Below are 22,741 nucleotides of genomic sequence, written 5' to 3'. Positions count from 1 at the left end.
GCTTTGATGAGGGGTTGCCACTGCAGGCAACGGCTTCCAATCCCTTGGAGGGCCCTCTGGGAGACTGCGGGAACCCGCCTCAGAATTGTCCCACCAAGGGAAAAAGTTAGGAAATTTTTCCAGGAATTTCTATCCCTCAAAGGATGAGGATCGCTCCTGAGCTGAGGACTCCCCAGCATGCCCAGCTTAGCCTGTGACTTAGCATTGTCCCATGAGGCCAGGGCACACCCTCAGACAGAGGGACTCGGCTGTCTGTCGTGTCAGCTGGCCTGAGGGAGACCTCCTGGGGGAGGCAAGGAGATGAGAGAGCACCAATACCATTCAGTATACATATAGCTGTTGGGCTCATGTAGTCATGAAGATTAAGGTGAATTAAATGCTCAGCATCATGCCAGGCACATGATAAAGAGCCAATAAATGGTAGTTGTTGTGATTGTGATTAGTGCTATTGCTACGTTTTGTAAAATCAAGCTGGGCCTAGGCTTAGTGAGAGTGGAGGGCCCAAGGAGCCAGGAGACCTAGGGAGAAGCCCCTGGGTAGCTCTGGGAAGCCCTAGGAGCCAAGAAAAGTGAAAACAGTACAAATGTGAGGGTGTGGAAGGCAAGCTCCATGTCCTCCCGAGTTCTGCCTGTGGCTGCTGTGCAGAGCATTGGAGGGTCGGCTTCCCCAGACCTCCACAGAGAACCACAGCAAAGAACAAGAGGGCTGCAGGTCCTCAGCACCAGCCTCCCAAGGTACGAGCGCATACTTTCAGTGGAAAATGCCAGCCTCTCTCTAGGATGGGATCTCCGTGACTGAAAAGGGAAGCTGCAGGAAATATTTCTGGTTTAACCCGGGCTATCTCACAGCTTCGCTGAAGTTTTGCTTCAGCGTTAGGCCCAATTCAACCAGCATGAATCCCCACAAATTAACTCCCAGGGAAAACATGGCCGTTTGAGAAGAACTGACACCTTTTGCCAGGCCGCGGAGCCTGCAGTCCAGTGGTTGCAGGACATCTCTCTGTCACGGAGGTGGAATATAATGGAGCGCGGTGAACTCCTGTGGGCTGGCACAGCGGCTGGCGCTAGCTGAATACATCACAATTCCCTTTGTGCGGCCTTGGGCTTTTACCTCCCTCCTGTATGGAACACAGCTTACAAAAGAAAACTGTTTTGTTTGGCAGGTGGGAAATCATTTCAATTGTGCTATTTTTCTGTTTACTCAAATAAATATAAAGATGCTTTTATTTTCCACAAAGAATTGTTATCCCTATTTGAATCTATGTTGCTTCAAAAACAAACATCTTACTTTTAGTATCAGAGGCAGAGCATTCGATTCCTCAGAGAAGTGATATTCCTCAGTAGACTGGTGGGAAACTTGTAGAATATTGAAAGGATAAGACAAATTCCTGAATAAACAACATGGCAACTTTGTTTCCTGAACTCTAATAACTGTGATCGGTTGCTACAGTAGAAGGGGCATTCAATACCTGGCACATGAAGGACTGTCCTACAGGATATGTCCAGGGTGGTCCAGAACCGCTCTAAACCACCAGCTGAGCTCACACAACTACTCTCTGAGTTGTCCATCTCTCTCTCTGCCCACACCCAGCTCTGTCTTCCCCTGCAAGCCCCTTCTGCTTCAGCCATGTGCTGTGGAAACCTCACTTCCTCTCTCCTGAGCAGATGCTTACTGAGGCCTGGACCAAATCTCAAATTACACTGAGCCTCATGCAAAATTACTGGATTCACTTGTGGGTTTCCTTCTACATCCCCACCATTTAAGTCCCAGCTCCTGCAGGGAGCCTTATCTACCAGCTGTCTGTGTCATTGCCTGGCCAAATCTCTCTAGGATTCCTTCTTGCCTGATTTTGTTTTTATCCTTCCAATCCATAAAATTGATGCTAACTTATATAATAAGAGCATATAAGTAAATATGCTTTTATTATTGGCTCACTTGTCTCCTTTGTGTCTTTTCTGTCTGAGTCAACACCACCATCATCATTATGCTCACCAAAACAAGTGACATTTAATGAGTGCTTATGAGTCCTCATAAGAGAATCCTGAGTCATTCTCAAAACACAATGAGGGAGATAACGTTACCCCCATTTTATAAAGGGGGAATCTGGAGCTTAGAAAGTTTAGGTAATTTGACCAAACTATTGCACAGCTAGCGAGGGCAACACTGGAATGTTAACCCCAGCAGCCTCCATAGCCTGTGTTCTGAACCACTTCTACTTTGCCCCAATCTTATCGCATCGTGGGCCCCTGGGGGACTGTCTAGCATTGCACCAGGTGCAGATTTTCTACTTTTAAAGGCTAAAATCATTATCTTTCACTCATGGTGCACCATACACTTATGAAGCCCCTTCCACATGCATTCTCTTGTTGAATTTAAATAAGAACAATCATGATAGTGATCAGTCAGGCAAAACTCTGCATTCTCTGCTTAAAAAAGAAAACTTGAAATTCAACATTCCCTATCCACAAGAACAACCAATAAACTACATCTACTTAGCTTCTTTTTTTTTTCCCCTCTCCCTTCAGGGTGCATTGTGTCCACCTCTTTCCTTGTTTTGCTTCTATAGAAACAGAATATTTTTCGCTCTAAGAAAAGCGTTCCCCTGATGGGAGTTACACGCACGTATCAATGGAGGAATAAATGTCCCACGGTTGAAACCTAGTTATAACTTCCTCATCTGCAGAATTTATAACTCAGCAGTAAGAATTTTCCCTTTGCAGAAAACTGGGGCATAATCAAGGCTTTCAATGGAGGGCAGAAAAGGGAAATCACAGAAAATCAATTCCATATTTTTTAGGTGTGGAATGGAGATAAAGGAAATTCTCTCAACTATGTTGTGGGCAGAGAAATATGATAATTTTTTTCCTCTTTAAGGCCAGGATTTTTCCTCATGATGTGACCTTGCTGTGGCATTCCATGGTCACATCGTGTTTCCCCTGAGTGACTACAAGAATAGAATTGCACAATAGAATGGCGCAGAGCTCAGTATGAACACTGAGTGACTCGGATCACCACCACAGCGCCACCGCTCATCAGCAGTATGACTTAAGCAAGTTCTTTAATAAACTTTCTATTTCCTCATCTGTAAAATGGTGTTAATAAATCTACCTCGAAAGATTGTTACAAAGATTAAATAAGAATGTAAAGTACTTAAAGTGTCTGATAGAAAGTCCTTAGCAAACTAGAGCTGCTGATATATATAATATATGTATCATATGTGGAATATGATATATATAATATTCTGTATATCATACATATAATATACATAGTATGATATATAAAATATTCTTTTTTAAAAAATAATTTTAAAGTCCTGTTTTGCTTAAGAGATTTAAATAGCTTACAATTTAGTGATGACAAACATCAATGTAGATGGTAAGTTATAGTAGTCAAGGTAAATAATACTCCATGACACAATAAAAGACCCCCAAACTTCTGTGGCTTAGCACAGTAAAGTTTTGTTTTTCACTAATGCCAAGCCTGAGGTAGGTGTTCCTGGTCAGACACTACTATGATCTGAATGTGTCTCCCAAAATTCATGTGTTGAAACTTAATGGCCAATGTGATAGCATTAAGAGGTGGAGCCTTTAAGAGATAATCAAGTCATGAAGGCAGAGCCTCATAGATGGGATCATGGCCCTTTCTTCAAAGGTGGGTTCATTCTCTCCCATCTCTTCTGCCACGTAAGGACAGAGTCCCACCCCTCCTGAGGATGTAGCAACAAGGCACTGTCTTAGAAGCAGAGAGCAGCCCTCACCAGACACCGATCCTGGCACCAACTTGCTCTTGGACTTTCTAGTTTCCAAAACTGTGAAGAGTAAATTTCTGTTCTTTATAAATTACCCAATCTGTGATATTTTGTTATAGCAGCACACTCCTGGGTGGTTCCTCTCTACGTGGTGACTCAGGGATCCACGCTTCTGCTGCCAAGGGGGTTGTTCCATCTTTCTGTGTCTTGCAGTCATTGGCTTCCAGCCCACCCAGAGAAGGAGAGAGGGAGGCTAGAAGTCCATGTGAAATATACTATAGCCACACTCTGGTGTCCAGCCCCCTCAGTTGCATGGCACTACTTATTAGACACAGAGGGCTGGGAAATGCTGCTTAGTTGTGTGCCCAGGAGAGGAGAACCAGACAGTGCTGAACATTGCCAAAAGGAATGGGCAAAGGAGTCATTTGGCTTTTAATTTTGATACAAGCAGAACCTATTTTTTGGAGGCATGGGCCAAAGATCATATTGGTGACTTGTATATTAAAAATATTTAAACTGAGAACAAGACTGAGTGACACAAGGCAAAATTGTGAAGAGGATGGAAGTTTGATTTTGATGTTGTCCTCACTTCTCTCTCCTTTGCTCCTCCTTAATCAATGTCTTTCTCTGTCTTCTAGCCTTCCAGACTCCCAGCATAAAGTCCCCAAGCAAGCCAGTCCCTCACGGAACTGCTTCATATTTCAGACAATGATGTCCATTAAAATATGCCTTATTTCCTCAGAGCCATATTGTCTGATAGGTGACAGCTAATTAATCTGATAAAGTAATTCATGCAGCTAGAATAATGGTTATTGTGGGAATTGTGTTACTAGGCCCAAGTAACCTGTATTTTTAATAGGTTCCTTCTAGAGACAATGCCTTAACCCAAATAAATTGCTCTAATGGTACGAATTGTTCAAATGGTGAGAATATTAGTCCTCTCCACCAGATCAAAGAGGACATGTGTGTAGGAGCAGCTCTGATAGGAAGGTTGAACATCTTAACTTTGTTTCCTTTTACTTAACATTTGCTTTAATCAGGTGACAAATTATATATCTACAAAACAGTTTGATATTAGGTTGAATCGTTTAGTCAGAAAGGGTTCTTAAAAAAAGCACTACATATTTAGAAAATAATTTTATGTAGCTACACAGGATTCCTGATATTATTTGCTTTCCTTTCTAAATATGGAAATATAGTTCACACACAGAGTAAAAATGTGATGTCTCTATAGGGCTCACAGTAATCATTTTAACTATGTTCATAAACTAAAATCCTTCATTGACTATTGATTGGGAAGAATCACATTGGGTCCACTTCTTTCTGAAGCCAAGATGTTGTGGTGTTTTGTTTTGTTTTGTTTTGTTTTATAGATGTCTGAAAAGCAAAGGTTTTGTGATGTCAAAGAAGTAACCCAGACCCCTTTGGCATGAAATGTTTTCTTGTGCGTAGGTTCATAAAGGAGCTATTTCTGGCTTCTGCATCCTGAAGGTGAGGAATACAGCTGCTCTTTCTGATGTCACAGGTGAGAGACAGACCTCTGTGGGCTCCTCCACCTTATGAGGGCCACCTAGAAAAGCTCTACTTCTTTAAGAAATCAGAAACAAGGAGCAGGAGAAAAAGCAAAGCCCTGTAGCGGGGTTGGCTGTACACAGACCTTTCCCCCGCCTCCCGCAGAGAGTGCCTAAGGACCCCCAGCTCCTGGAACTGCGCCCGAGGCCAGCTTCACGCGCGGTGCCCTTTTCCTCCCTTGATACTTCTTTAACCCAGCTAGAGGGTTGAACTCAGTTACCCGGTGAGTTGGGGATAACCACCTCCGTTTCAGAAACTGGGAAGCTGGGATGCAAAGATGAACAGCTTCCTTAATACGACACACGCAATGACTGCGCATCAGGACATGGTCCTCCTCTCTGCCAAACCGGCCTTCTCCTCCAGGCGCCCTTACGTGATGTGCGCTCAGCAGGCAGCAAAGGGAAGACACTTTCCCGTAACCGCGATATGACAGCACGGATAGTGCAGAGCATCCGAGTGCAAATCTGGCCTGGCCCTGCACCAGCCATGTGACTTTGCCAAGTCCCCTGTGGTCTCTGGGCCTTGGTCTCCTCTCAGGATGGGGACAGCAGGAACTGCACAGGGTACTTGTGGAGATCAGGTGAGGTGATGTATGAAACGCCCAGCATCTGGAAAGCTCCAGCACACAGATCCATCAGCACTGGACGATGATACGAAATATTTTTTTTCAAGTCTGTTGGGCCCCCTTCTGGAGCAGTGCCCTGGGCTGGAGGCTGGAATACAACAAACAGGATAAGGGTCTGCCCTCAAGAGAAAGAATATATGAAATAGAATTGTCCCTCAGTATCTTCAGGGGGTTGGTTCCAGGATACTATCCTCCCAAACCAAAATCCGGGGTCGCTCGAGTCCCTTGTATAAAATGGCGTAGTACAGTTGGCCCTCCACATCCACGGGTTCGACCAATTGCAAATTGAAAATAGTATTTTCACAGTGGTTCATGTCTGTAATCCTAGCACTTGGAGAGTCCCAAGTGGGAGGATTGCTTGAGGCCAGGACTTCGAGATTAGCCTGAGCAAGAGTGAGACCCCGTGACTAAAAAAATATACAAAAAAATTAGCAGGCTTGGTGGCACACACCTGTAGTCCCAGCTACTCAGGAGCCTGAGGCAGGAGAATCGCTTGAGCCCAGGAGTTCAAGGCTGCAGTGAGCTATGATGATGCCACTGCACTCCAGCTCAGGCAACAGAGCCAGACCCTGTCTCCCCCCTAAAAAAGTATTTTCTGCAGATGAGGAACCTGCAGATAGGGAGGGTCAACTGTAGCAAGATAAGAATATATTTTCAGTACCAAATGGATAGAATTAAAATTAATACAATCGGAAATAAGAAGAAGTGGTAATAAGTAGGCAGTGTCAGTGCAATTGAGTTGGCCCTGGAAGAGAGTCTGAGGAGACCCCAGAAGAGAATGGGAAATCACTTCACTCAAGCTAGGGAAGGGGTTTGAGCAGCAACAGCAGGTTCAGTATTTAACAAAAAGCCCAAAGTTAACCCAAATGACCAACTCTTTGATAGTGGAGTTCAGACTCAACAAGCCACTCAGCTTGTACTCTAAGAGTCACTTCCTGATGCCCTACAAGTTATGTTTTGCAAAGATCTAGCCCACCTACCTGTAAGTCCAGCCCTGCCACATACGATCAGTTAGTGTCACAAAGAACATTCTGGGGAGAGGTGGCCTAAGGGGTCTGATGACTTGGTTTGCCCTTCAGGGGACATACATTATCCATGTAAAACTCACTAAGATAATTATCCACGGCAGCTCTCGCATCCATTCACAGGTGTTGGCAAGACAGATCAGAACCCACTACAGTGGTAGTTTCCATCCTTTTCTTCTGAGGGCCACAACCTCCTCTCGCCCCCAGCAGTGGTTTCCAGTGGGAGCGTTGGCCTCCGTGTGCACCCACACATGGGCATGCACTTACTGGCACAGGAGGGATCTCGAACAAGCAGCGCTTCTTAGATTTAAACAGGCATACACATCACTGGGGCATCTTGTTGAATGGAGACTCTAGCTCAGTAAGTCTAGGGTGAGGCCCAGGGTTCCACATTTTTGACAGGCTCCTGGGTGACACCAAAGCTGCTGCTCCACAGACCACACGGATAGATACAACTGGATAACTCCCAGGTGATTTGAGGGTCATGTCCTTGGGACTGGTTGAGAATCACCACTCTCTAGTGATCAGATGACCCCCCAATCCCCATGAGGTGAAGTTCTGCTCAGATGCACGGGTGTGTAGGCGCTCTACCCTGTATTCCCCGTGGAGAATCGCCATGACCAGGAGGTGTCCCTTACGGGTCTGTTAGGAGCTTTCGACTAGAACACCTGAGACCAAATGGACACCTTTTCCCAGAGCTCCCAGCATGAAGTTGTGGAACCCTCTGCAATGTCTACAGAACACTTTATATATGGAAGTCAGAGGATTCTCCCAATTCCCATAAATCTTAAAACCAGGCATGGCTCCCCGTGGAAACTTCTGCTGAAGGATAGAGCAGTTCAGGGCACAGTGAGAGAAGGCAAGAGAGACAGCAGGAGCTCAGAATTCCATCACCTGTGTGGTTTTAAGTGCTGCTTTGAGTGCTGCTCTTGGAAGCAAGAGACAACTGCTGTTTGGGAGTATGGTGTGGGCAGATAATCTTATGGCCTGCACGTAGGCAGAATGGAAGTGAAATGTTTCCGTGGCTTTCCAGGCTCTCCGAGAGCAGAGCCCGGCTCTCCCCACTGACATGGTGACACACTGATCCGCAAGCTGCCTGCTGCCCGCTGTCGGCATGGGTCACGCCCAGTCACAAGGGCCCGGAGGTAGCACTGCTTTTATCCTGGACCCCCTCCTCTACCCATAACTCTGCAACTACATGACATCTTAACCTTTATAAGAATTTCTTCAAGACAGCATTTAAAAACACCCAAATCTTTCTTGACCTTTACATTTTAGCAGAGTTTTTTTTTTTCTTAAATTGATGTTACAATAATTTTTTTAAGCTGTGGCATTTTTAAAGCTACTTGAAGAGGAACTTCACTTTCCCTTACCCATCCTATTTGAGACCAATCATTAATCATGAAGGGAAGGCACCGAAGCCTCAAACCCAACTTTATTATGTTTTTGTGTTTGTGACATTTTCTGTCAACCAGTGGGAAGTTCCTACCCTTTTTGTTTATTATCTACCGGTTGTAGAATTTGTTTTCCAGGTTCCAGCCCTCTTCCATCACCTTCCAGACTCCCCTCTGTGATGGTCCAGGCCTCTGAGAGCTTTTCAGACTGGTGTTTGGAGAGAGGGGTTTAGGGGTATCATCTTTAACTTTACAAAATGCAAGTCCATTTTGTCTTGGGCAAAACAGACCTTTCTGCCTGTTAAGGGACAACCCATCTGTCACACTCCAATCTTTTTTTTTCTTCCTGGAAGGGCAACTCTTAAAAGAGGGATGATGAACCCATAATTTCATAGGGGCTTGGGTCCAAGGCCACAAAACTCTGAGGACCCGTAGGCCACTGGGCTCCCAGTGCTGCTTGGCTATAGTCAGAGAGCACGGAGTAGCAGCTGTGCCTTCTAACCAGAGATTCTTATCCTGCAGTCTGTTGATGGATGGGGTGAGTGGATAGAATTCAGATGGCTATGAACTTGGGTGGGAAAGAAATTGCATCTTTATTTTTACTAATGTCTAACTGAAATTTGGCATTTTATTCAATTATGAATATAGAGCAGATACTACTACAGTATTAGTAGTGCCTTAACTGTGTCACCAACGGAAATCACAAATATTTTCATATCACATTACAGTGGCTGCAGATATCTTGAAAAATTTCTTTTATCCACCACTACTTGGAAATATGGTAGTTATTAGTTTGGCTGCTAGGTCTTGTTATTTAATGCATTAATAAAGAAGCACATATATTACTACATCACACATTTGTATGTTTTTTTAATACTTTGATAATTATATTTCAATGTAATAGGTTTCCTTTGTAATTATATGTATTTTACATTATGCATTTTGCAGCATTATTCTGAGAAGGGTCCCAAGGCTTCACCAGACGTAGACACAAAAAGTGAGGAAGAGCTTTCCTTAACATCCCCCAGTTTGCCAACGTTCCTGAGTGGCCACATCATTCATTTGGTGCATTCCTAATGTTTATGAGATTTGGAGTTGGCTTGTTTAAATTCAGTGATCTTTCAGACCACTTTTTCTTTTTTTTTTCCACAAGTAATAACCTAGTCATTCATTCATTTTATCATTCGTTTGATTAAAATATCCTTAATGACCTTTATTAGGCTTTCTGCCAAGTATTGTGAAAGATTATCAAGTGAATAAGACTAGTACCTGCTTCCAAGATCTTGGACTCTAATAAGTTTATTATTTCTATAAACTCTTTATTACATTATAAGCTTTCTGTGCTATTTCCACCGCTAGTAAGATCTACATCTGAGTGGCAAAGAATACCCTATTCACAGCCTTATGGCAGGTGATGGCAAGGGACAGTTATTTTGTTTCTTTTTCATCTTGTTCCAGAAATCATGAGAACATTCATCCAGTAGCCATTTATTAAGTACCAATTAGTTGCATGGGCGAGGGAGATAGGGGACTCTAGATGACATCCAGAATTCTGACTTGAGTCCCTGAGTGGAGAGTGCTGCTTGTCAGTAGGAAACAGAATGTGTGAGGGGAAAGGGCAGACCAGGCTTGTGGGAGGAAAGAAATTGTTGAATTTTGAACTTGGTGAGTTTGAGATTGTATGATTATAGTTAGATATATGAATCTGAGGCTCAGGAAAAAGTCCGGCTTTAAAATCTGTCTATGGGAGCCATCAGTTGGTTGTATGGGTGGTAAGCAGAACCATTGGCAAGGATGAGACTGCTCTTCTGTACAAACAAGCATTCTTGAAGACAATGACAGTAAATAACCTCCCAAGCCCCCCATAGCACCCCACCACACAACAAAAAGTAACTTCAGAACTATGAAATTTCCATGCAAATCACACTCACAACATTGCTTGAAGACAATGCCAAGAGTGATTTTTTAGAAAGCACATAAACAGACACAAATCCCACGCGGTTCTATCCCTCTCTTCTCCACCAAAGGCCCAGCAACACAAACTGCTAGGGAGACAGAAGAGGGACACAGGCAAGGGGACCTTGGGAAGGGCTGGAGAGGGCACCAGAAGGCTTACATAGAGCAGGACTTCAGGAATGGTATTGCAAAGCAGGTGCCTGTTTGAGGCAAGGCAGCTACTTAAAGGGCCGGGCATACAATTTAATGGGACAGTCCTCATACACATAGTTCCTGGGAGATGAAGAAGGGAAATAAGGAGGAAAAAAAAAAAAAAAAAAGAAAGGGAATAGTCCTTTACTCTTTTTAAATAATTTTTTGAGTGTATTTGAGTTTTATAACATGATGTTATGGGATACATATAGACAGTACAACAGTTACTATAGTGAAGTAGATTAGCATATCCATCATCTCCAATAGTTACCTTTTTGTGTGACAGGAGCAGCTAAAATCTACTTACTTAACCAAAATCCTTAATACAATTCAATTTTATTAGCTTTAGTCCTCATGGGAGTGCAAATATCTTTACGAGGTGGTAATTTCATCTCCTTTGGGTATATACTCAGAAGAGGGACTGCTGTGTCAAACTGTAGTTCTGTTTTTAATTTCTTTAGAAACCTCCATACTGTTTTTCATAGTGTCTGTATCAATCTACATTCCCACCACCAGTGTACTAGGGTTCTCTTTTCTCTACGTCTTCACTGACATTTCCCTTTAGTCTTTTTGATGGTAGCCATCCCTGTGGGTATTAGGTGACAGACCATGGTGGTTTTAATTTGTATTTCATTTTTGATCAGTGATGTTGAGCACCTTTACGTATACTATTTGGCCATTTTTATGTGGAAGAGGGGTCCTTAAGCAATTCGGTGGTAAAGCAGAAAGAAAAGAAAAAATGTAGGTTCTGGCAAGAAAAAAATAAATCAACAAAATCAGAGGACTTGTAAGTCCTCCCCCATCACCAAAACAAACAAAAATCTGCTGAAGTACTGCCCTAGGACGTGTCCTTCCCACTGTTGAAGAGTATTTGCTTTTTACCAGACTAACAGAAAAGGGTGTCAATTAACTAGGACCATGTAAAACACTCCAATATGATAATCTGTTTTTGAACAACAGAAAAAGTAAAATCCAAAAAGGACAATTACAGATGAATTTTCACAGAAATCAACTGTGGAGACTCCAACCTCCTCTCCTCAGAAAGAGAACATGAAAGCAGAAGAAAAGTTTGTTAACATGCAAAACTGAATTGGATATAGTCTAACAAGCATTTGAGAATATGAAGAAAACACTTCAAATTAGAAATTCAAATGCTAAGAACAGAAATGGACAAAAAATAGGAAGAAATGAAAAAACTAGTTGATTGAACTCTGAAAAGAAGTGACAGGAAAATAAAAGATTACCTCAGAAATAAAGAAGAAATTACGATGTGCCCAGGGGAATACAGACTCAAATAAAAATGTAATAAGGGACATAGAAGAAAGACAGGAAAACAACCAAGAGAATGAAAATGACACAAAAGAAGATATAAAGTGGATCTGAGAAAAAATAGTGAAAATAGAAGACAGGCAAAACAGAAGTATTATTTATATTATTGTATTCCTTGAAGAAGAAGAAGAAAGAAAAATGAAACACAACTACTCTTTAAAATTGTAATCCAAGAAATTGAAAAGAACTGAAGAAAAGGCTCATTAGCTACCCAGGAATATTAACCTAGAATGATCAAAACTGATACATATCCTAGTAAAACTATTATATTTCAAAAAACAAAGATAAAATACTCAAGACCTTCAGAAAAAAAGAACAAATAATTTATGATGGCAAAAAATTTCAACTGGCATCAGTTTTAAAAAACAACATACAAAGAAGGCAACAAGGGAGTAACATTTTTTTTTTTCTTTTTCTTTTTTCTTTTCTTTTTTTTTTTTTTTTTTTGAGACAGAGTCTCACTCTGTTGCCCAGGCTAGAGTGAGTGCCGTGGCATCAGCCTAGCTCACAGCAACCTCAAACTCCTGAGCTCAAGCGATCCTCCTGTCTCAGCCTCCCGAGTAGCTGGGACTACAGGCATGCACCACCATGCCCGGCTAATTTTTTCTATATATATTTTTAGCTGTCCATATAATTTCTTTCTATTTTTGGTAGAGATGGGGTCTCGCTCTTGCTCAGGCTGGTCTCGAACTCCTGAGCTCAAACGATCCGCCCACCTCGGCCTCCCAGAGTGCTAGGATTACAGGCGTGAGCCACCGCGCCGGCCGGGAGTAACATTTTTTAAAGGCGCAATTTAAGAAGTTGTGAACAAATGATTTTTTATATAGCCAAGCTTTCCATCAAATATGAAATAACATTTTTCAATATACAAGTATTTATGAAATTCTATACCCATAAGCTGTTCTTGAAGACTCTACTAAATAATGAGTGTCATCCAACCAAATGATGACTGGGAAAACGTCAACAAAAGGACTTACAGTGAACATTTAAAAATATATAAATGTACATACAATACTAAAACAAAAATGGGAATGAGGAAGACAGACTAACATACAGCTGTTGTGTAATGTGATGAAGTAGAAATTTTGCAACTAAAAAATAGGGGGAGAAGGGAGAGAAGTGAATATGCCTACCTTGTTGTATAGGCATTAAGTGGACGTTAAAGGATCAAAATTCTGATTTTAGGAAAAAGTTAACAAAATGGGAAAACAACTAACTTGATCCCCAAAAAGGAAAAATGTACAAATACACAAAATAAGATCTGAAAAGAGGGGGAATTACCATTGAAACAGAAGACATTACTAAAATCATGAGTCTAAGTTACAGACCTCTATGCAAATAAATTCAAAAACCTAAAGTAGATAATTTTCTAGAGGAATACATATTGACCTCAAAAGGGTTAGATATCAGACCATATATCAATTTCCATATAAGAAATAAAGTAAGTTATTCAGAAACTCCCCCACCAAAAAATCACCATGTACAGATGATTTCACAGAGAAATTCTACCAAAGCTTTAAATACCAGCTAATCCCAATGCTCTATAAATTGCTCCAGAGCATTCAAAATGAAAGAAACCTTCCTAATCCCTTTTATGAAACAAATATAATACTCCTATCTAAACAGATAAAGACAATAGCAAGAAGTAAAACTACAGAACAATATCACTCAAGAATATCAATGCAATTATTAGCAAATATAATCCAACACACATTAAGGTAAAAATACACATGATTAAGTGAGATTTATGCCAGGAATGCAAGTCTGGCTAGGCGATCCATTATTAGGTGATCTATTAATATCATATCTCATAATGTATTAGTTTCCTATGGACAATAACAAATTACCACAAACTGGGTGGCTTAAAGCAACAGAAATGTATTTTTTCACAGTTCTGGAGGCCAGACATACAAAATCAAGGTGACAGCAAGGCCATGCTCCCTCTGGAGGCTATGGGACAGAATCTATTCCTTGCCTCTTCTAGCTTCTGTTGTCTAGCATATTCCTTCACATTCTGCTATGGTTTGGATGTGGTTTGTCCCCACCAAAACTCCTATGGGAGTTGAATTGCCAGCACAATAGTATTGGGAGGTGAGGCCTAGTGAGAGGTGTTTGGGTCATGGGGACAGACCTCTCATGAATAAATTAATACCATCTTGCAGGAGTGAGTGAGTTTCCACTCTCATGGAAACAGATTAGTTCCGCAGAGCGCAGACTGTTATAAAGTGAGGTTCTTCTTCCTGTTCGGTCTCTCCTCACACATGCCTGCCGCCTTTCTGCATCTCCACCATATCTTGACACAGCACATTACCCGCACCAGAAAGCTGAGAAGATGCCAGTGCCATGCTCTTGGACTTTCTAGCCACCAGAATCATAAACTAAATAAACCTCTTTCCTTTATAAATTATCCAGTCTCAGATATTCTGTAATAGAAACACATTTCTTGGTTCATGGCCATGTCACTCCAATATCTGCCTCCATCTTCATATTGCCTTCTCTTCCATGTGTGTGTCTAATCTCTCTCTGCCCTCTCTTAGAAATACATTTATGATGGCAATCAGCACCCACCCAGGTAATCCAGGATAATTTCCTCAAAATTATCTCAAAATCCATAACTTAATCACATCTTCAAGACCCTTTTTGTCCAAATAAGGTAATACTCATGGGTTCCAAGGATTAGTACATGGACATATCTTTGGGAATCACTAGCAGGCTACCACATTCCACCCTCTGGCACAAAAAGTTCACATCCACCCCATATGCACAATACATTTCCTAAAATCCACAAAGGTCTCAACATATTAGAGCATCAACTCAAGTTCAAAATGTCATCTAAATGTCATCTGCTCAAAAGTCCCAAATCCCATCATCTAAATTCTAAATCATCTAAATCAGGTATATGTGAGATTCTGGGCATAATCTATCCTGGGGCAAAATTTCTCTCCATCTGTAGACCTGTGACATTAGAAAACAAGTTATCTGCTTCCAAAATACAATGATAGGGCAAGCATAGGGTAATAGTTATAGACATTCTCATTCCAAAAGGGGAAAAAGAAAGTGTTAACAAGTCCAAAGCAATTTCAAAGTCCAGCAGGAAAATGCTATTAGGTTCCAAGGTTTGGAATCCTCTGTGGCCCAAGGACCTACCCTCTGCACCCAAAGTTCTGCCTTATATACCTATGGAACCAGCCATTCATTGTGCCTGTGGATCTAGCTCCAAATCATATGCTTTCTTAAGAGCATATGCTTACAGGTGAGTAGTTTTATCAATCTGGTTCTTGCCTATCGAATATTTGGAGTCCAACAGCCTTCTTGTATTTTATTCTGTCCCTGTCCCTTTCAGTCTAAGCCAGGAGTGATTCTACTGCTATAATATTCTCAGAAGCCTTGTGAGTCTCTTCTGTATATTATGGGCATCCACACCACGAGAAGAGAGGTCCTCCACAGAACTTTCCTGGATAATACCATCTCTATTCCTGGATTCTACTGAGATGGTCGAGTGAATGTATAAGTCACACATCTAAATCTCTTCAACACTAGCAAAAGGTTGTCCAGCCACACCCTTGACCTTCTCTCCAGGGCACACTTTTCTAACAATGAACCTCCGCATTTTAGCATCATTTGCAATCTGGATATGCTGAGAATTTCCCAAATCATCAAGTGCTGGTTCCTTTTTTGCTTAACAATACTTTCCTCAATTTATCTCTTTCCTCTGGCATTTTACAATAAGCAGTAAGAAGAAACCAGGCTGCACCTTCAAGACCTAGTCTGGAAATCTCCTCAGCAACATGTCTAAGTTCATCTCCTACAAGTTCTGCTTTACACACAGCCATGAGTCAAAATTCAGCTAACTCTTCTGCCACTATTTGACAAAAATCATCCTTCCTCCAGTATCCAATAACATACTTCTCATTTTCTTCTGAGTCCTCAAGTGCTTTTAACATTTCCATTTATACCAACAATCTCTTTAAGGCAATCTAGGCTTTTTCTAGAATATACCTTAAAACTCTAACAGTCTCTATTATTCAATTTGAAAGCCACTTCCACATTTTTAGGTATTTGTTACAGCAACATCCCAAATCCCAGGATCAAAATCTGTATTAGTTTCCTATGGCCACTATGACAAATTACCATAACATGTGTCTTAAAACAACAGAAATTTATTTTGTTACAGTTCTGGAGGTGAGAAATATGAAATCAAGGTGTTGACAGGGCCATACTCTCTCCATAGACTCTGGGAGAGAATCTATTTCTTGCCTCCTTCAGCTTCTGGTGGCTTCCAGCATTCCTTCGCTTGTGGCTATATCACTTCAATCTGTCTCTATCATTAAATCACCTGTTTTTCTACATATTCGTCTAATCTCACTCTACCTCTCTCCTATAAGAACACTTGTGATGGGATTTAGGGCCCACCTAGAAAATCCAGGATCATCTTCTTGTCTCAAGATTCTTAATCACATCTACAAAAACTTTATCATATAAGGTAACATTTACAGGTTCCCAAGAGTAGAACTGGGTCTTGTTGGGTGGTCATTATTCAGCTTACTATACATAATAATGTTTAATTTTTTTTTTTTTTTTTTTGAGACAGAGTCTCGCTCTTTTTGCCCTGGCTAGAGTGCCGTGGCATCAGCCTAGCTCACAGAAACCTTAAATTCCTGGGCTCAAGTGATCCTCCTGCCTCAGCCTCCCAAGTAGCTGGGACTACAGGCATGCACCACCATGCCTGGCTAATTTTTTCCTGTATATATATTTTTTTTAGTTGTCCAGATAATTTCTTTCTATTTTTAGTAGAGATGGGGTCTCGCTCTTGCTCAGGCTGATCTCGAACTCCTGACCTCGAGCAATCCTCCCACCTTGGCCTCCCAGAGTGCTAGGATTACAGGCGTGAGCCACCACGCCCGGCCCATAATAATGTTTAAAGGAAAAAAAAATTATATAACTATCTCTATAGACCAAAAAAAAAAAAAAAATGCTGAGAAAGCATTTGACAAAATTTAACACACATTAGTATAGTAATGTAGTAAAACTACTCCCATATGTCATTATCTTACTTAATGGAAAAACACTAGAGCCATTTCCTCTAGGATCAGGAACAAGACATGAATGGTCACTATCTCAGCTACTATTAGAGATATCAGCCAATGCAATTAGACAAGAGAAATCAATGGAGGGCATAAAAATTACTAAAGAAGTAAAACTATCTATATTTGCAGATGATATGATAACATACCTGGAAAACTCCAGAGAATCAATAATAAAACTAACTCAAATGATGAAAAAATTTACTGAAGAAGCAGGATATAAAATTAACACATAACAGTCAATAGCCTTCACATAAAAATCAATAGATAGGAGATATAGTGATAGAGAAAACTCTACTCAAAAGCATCAAAATATACTAAAGACTTGTGAATAAATTTAACATAAGATATAAAAACCTGTACATGAAAAATTTTAAAACACTCCTAATAGACACTAATAAAGACTTGAAAAAATATAAAGACATCCTCTGTTGTTGGATAGGATTACAGCACTATAAAAATATCAGTTCTCCCTAAGTGAATTTATAAATTTAATGCAATTCCAATAAAATACCAACAGGTTATTTTCTGAAGCTAGACAATTTGATACTAAAGTTCATATTTTAAAAAATGTAAGAATAAGGTATAAAAACACTGAAAAAGGAAAACTATCTGTAGTGATTTGTCTTACTATAAATTAAAACATTTTATAAAGTCTGGATAATTAAAACAGTGTGATACCAGAACATGAAAAGAGAAATAGGCAAACAGACAAATAAACCAGTGGACTAGAACAGTCCAGAATTAGACTCAAATACATACAAATATTTAGTATGTGATAAAAATGGCATTTCAAATCATTAGAGTATTGATGAACTTTTTAATAAATAATCAGGAGTAACTAGGAAGTCATTTGGCAAAAAGATAAAATTAGATCCATATCTCACTCCATATAGTAGAATAAACTCCAAGTAGATTAGGAATCTAAATATAAAAACTGAAACCATACAGTATAGAAGAAAACATGGCTAAATTATTCTTCAGCCTTGGTAAGGAAACTTTCTAACTATGATTTAAAATTCAGAGGCAATTTTTAAAAGCTTCATAAATTTGTATTTTTTTACATCACAAAAAAATATCAGAAACAAAATTTTTAAATGATTAACATACTGGGAGAAAATATTTGTAACATTACAAGAGAAAAAGAGCTAACATTTCTCACACAAAAAGAAATATATAAAATTGAGGAACAAAGAATCAAAATCCTGACAGAAAAATGAGGAAAAGACATAAACAGATAATTCATCAAAAAAGGGAGACCAAAAATTGCCTTCAAACCTGAAAAAAAATGCTCAAACTCACTCATAATTGAAGAAATTCATTTCTCACCTATTTAATTTGTAAAAATAAAGTAAATATGAGAATACATTCTGTTGGTAAGCCTTTTTGGTGAAACTATGAGGAAACAGGCACTTTCATACATCCCTGATGGGTATGCAAATTGTCACAACCCTTTTGGAGAGACACTAGACAATGTCTAACCAAATTGCGTATGTATTTTCTTTTTGACCTAGCAATCCTACTTCTAAACTATATATCTCTGACAATACAAAAATATATATGCATGAACTTACTCATTACTGCATTGCTTGTAATTGCAAAACACTAGAAACAACTTAAGTGCCCATGATACCTGGGAGAGTGCCCATACATAGTTCATCTGCACAATGGAATACTATGCAACTGTAAATGAGGAAAATGTAAACTGTAACTGCAAACTGTGAACTGTAAAATGAGGAAAATCTCTAGAACAGATATGGAGTATTTTCCACGCCACATATGAAGTAGGAAAAAAAGTAGAACTCAAAAAAGTATCTGCAGTATGTGATTCTTTAAGAAATCAGATATAAGAAAATGCACAGATGTCTCTTCCTTTATGAAAAAGAAATTCAAGAAAGATAAACAGGATTTGAATAAACTCAAAGCATATCCTTCAAAAATACTTACCAGCAACAAAGGGAAAGATAGTAAATGTGTAGTTGAGAAACCAGCCGGCACTGATCTAATGAAGTGATCAAGGTAAACATCACCGGTAAGAAGACAGATAAACATCATGAAGGTTTTGATATGCTGCCCTGAAAGGGGACACATTTCTTTGGTATTATTGCCAGAATAGCATAACCCTACTCCAATCATGAAAAAACATTACACAAACCTAAATTAAAGGATATTCTACCAAATAACTGATCAGTATCCTTTAAAAAGTGCCAAAATTATGAAGGACGAGGAAAGACTGAGGAACTGTCACAGATCAGAGGCAACTAGGGAGAAATAACAACTCAATGCAATGTGGGGCGTCCTGAATAGGCTCCGGAGGCAGGAAAATGACATTTGCTGGAGAATCAGTGAGTTTCAAATGAAGTCTGCAGCTTAGTTCATAATATTGTACCAGTGTTAATTTCCTATCCTTTATAATCATATTATGATGATGAGAGAGATTAAACATAAGTGGAGGCAGGGTGAGGGATATAAAGAAATTCTTTCTAGTATTTTTCTAGCAATTTTTTGTAAGTCTAAAATGAGTTCAAAACAAAAATGTCATTTTAAAACCAAAAATAAATAAATAAGTAAAATGGATCTCTTCACTTCTATTAAGGGTTTTCTGGAAACCTCCACCTTTCCACAACTCCCCTATAAAAATTTCAAAACATTTCTAAAACCACTTACCACTATTCTTAACTCACAATGATCAGAAGGGCAGCCTCGCAGGTTGCCAAATTAGTGAAGAAGAGAAGAGAGCTAGCAGGAAGAGGAAGTGGAGCATCTGAGGCAAAGATTTTTTAAATGACCTGTTTTGTGTTGCTAAATTTATTCATAACCTGGAATGGGCTACAACCATCACAAGGACACAAAAATCATCAGGTAAATTCAAGGACTTTTAAAAAATGCATCCAACCACCTCCTGTCCAAAACATTCAAGCTTAACCTTTCTCCTGAAAAAGCAATCTGCTGTTTACACCCTGCCCGCATACCAGACTCTGAGACCTAGATTGCCACGCGAGCAGAACCATCACCTTGTCCTGATTCAATAGGTTCTCGTTGTTACATTATCAGCTTAAGATCCTAGGGGTATGTGGAGATGTGCCTATTCATTGCTGAAAGATTTCATGCACAATCTATGTCCTTCACATAACTTTGTCCTTAAAAGCTATCTTGGGAATCCATTTCAATTATGTTTTCCCAACAATCATAGAAGGGGGTGCCTATTGTTTTTGCATATTCAAAGTAAAAGAAACAAGACAAAGATCTCAAAATGATCAAAGTGCTCACAATAAAAAGGCGTTGGTAAAGATTGCACCAGATCTAATATCTCCAGGCTCTGTACCTCTTTTATGGTCCAGAAGACAGAGCTACGCTAACAAACATGTATGTGAGAACTAGTAGCCACAGTTAACCCAGCTGACATGGCACCAGCCATTATATTCAGGTGTAGTGATGTGCGTGCCATTGCTTAGCTCTTTCTACTTTTCAAATCCCTCTTCACATATTTTAGTTAATTTGATCCTCAAACCACATTGTAATTTAAGTAGGCTAGATATTTCCTTTTAATAATCATAGCACCATTCCATTCGCTTTAAACTACATAAAGCCCTTTTATTTGCATTACCTTATTTAGGTCGCATGAAGAGAAAAAATATGAAGTAGTAGTATCCCCATTTTTTAGATAACTGAGGTTCAGAGATTGACTGGTCCAAAATCACCTAAGTAGTGGGAGGTGGAGAGGAGATTGAACCTAAGAATAAGTCTTCTGACTTATAATCCAGCCATCTTTGCCCTACTATGCCATAGCTGCACACCAAAAAAAGGAGAAATTATAAGTTTTTGACTATAACTCCAGAAATGAGTCAACACATGACTTCATACTAGAAGGGACTCAAACGGGTCATTCTGCTCAGTTGCTTGGCCACCACTGCTATCCCAATGAGACTAGGTAGGAACAGAGCATCAAAACAAGCCATGCAACTAAGAGCACACTTGATCAGCCATTGGGCGGAGATCCAGGCAATTATCTGTATGGATATCTGTGGCTCGCTTAGGAAACATTCCAAGGACTTTAGAGGAACCAGATAGTATAGACATTAATTAATTGATTAAAGCTCAGAAAGAATCACTAGTTATTTGAGATAGGAGACAACTAGGCATAGGATGGCTCCTATTACACACACACAAAAAAATGTCATTGAGCCAGCTCTCTATGCTTTACTTCTTTGTCCCAGTATATCTTAAAGATATGGTGTTCACCTTGCCTCACCAAAGAAAACTAGGTTTCATAATAAACGGGACTCCAGATTCATGCTCACCCTTCATCATGCTGCTGGGTTCCATGATGTCCCAGAGCCTGACTGTGAGCTTATGATAGAATAAAAGAACTGAGAAACTGAAGAGGGACCAGGAGCTGCAGGAGTGGGATGGGTGTGCAATCACATGGTTCCTGGCTATGCTGAGGATGACACCCCAGGGAAACCTTCCGGCCATCTCTGTCTCCGCCCCCTAGCTTAGATGGACAAAGCTCACTAATCTGGCAGCTGTCACTTTACTTACAGTGACATTAGCAACGTGATTGATTTTATCGCCAGCAGCCTGGACTCCAGGAGGCGCCCCGGGTGTCGCTGACCTGCACAGGTGGAGCTCATCCTCCGTGCAGCCTCTGCAATGGAAGAAGAGCTGCAAGGCCTTTTCCTCCAGGGCAAAGGGGATTTGTGTTCCGCCTCTGTTTGTTTTTATGTATGGGTGTTTCGGGAAACTTTCACATGTGCAAAGCAACATTCTGATAAATGGTGGAGTGTGGAGCTACGTGGCTTCCTGGAGCTGAAGGTCACAAGGAAGAGACCAAAACTGGTAAACTCGGGGAGGTTTGGCCCGAACTTGTAAATCCAAACAATCTCACAGTTATGAAATGGAAAGTTTGTGGGGAAAAACAAATGCTTTGGTTATTACAGTGTTACTACATTCATAAAATATATTTCATTGGGGGGGAGTTTACACAGGGGGTAATGAGATTTTTGCTTTATACATTATTTATAACCGCTTAATCCAGGTACTGTGGGTTATTTTTTTATTCCTTCGTTTTCACAGCTACAAAACACTTCAGTATTTCTAATTTATTTCTGCTTACAATACAGATGTTCTCAATTGTGTTTCTAACTACATTTCAACCGTTATGATCGTGTTTATTTGTTTGTGTCAGCACACAAGCAGAGGTTGAATGTGCAGTACACAACAGTAAGGCTTCACGAAGCCCGTAAAAAAGCCTCTTGTGCTTTCGTTATCAACAAATTAAAGTATGCCGCATGGCACTATCTTTATCATCAGTGGTTTTAATCTTCGAATAATTCCCCCGCAGTTGAGTAGGCAGAGCGACAGCCTTCTCCTGGTACAGAAAGGTTGCATGCCTTAAAACAGCACTTTTCAAGATGACCATTTGGAAGCAACATTTGGAGAACATTTGGGTTATGTCCTCTAACTGAATTTCCAAGCTGTTGGTAACGGACTAAAGAAAATGCAGTCTGTACTGAATACTAAGAAAGCAAGAGTGTAAGAGCCTTGAAGGTCATGTGTAAATATTGACATTTTAATTTTATTTAGTGTACCAAATTGGGGCCCTCACATTGCTTATCTTGCCATAAAACTCCTCACCCGCTCGCACTGCCCTGCAGATTGTCGGGGAAAGATCCGATCTGAGCAGCTGTGGGTGCTCTTCCTGCCTTTGCTAACAAGGCTGAGTTTTGTTTGTGCAAAATCTGAGTCAGAGGGGCGTTCCTCCCCTCTCATCTCCACCACGGACTGATGCACCTAATTAGATAACAGAAATTTGC

This window comes from Eulemur rufifrons, chromosome 8 (genome assembly GCF_041146395.1).
Source record: "Eulemur rufifrons isolate Redbay chromosome 8, OSU_ERuf_1, whole genome shotgun sequence".
Lineage (NCBI taxonomy): Eukaryota > Metazoa > Chordata > Mammalia > Primates > Lemuridae > Eulemur > Eulemur rufifrons.
This window is presented reverse-complemented; position numbering follows the sequence as displayed.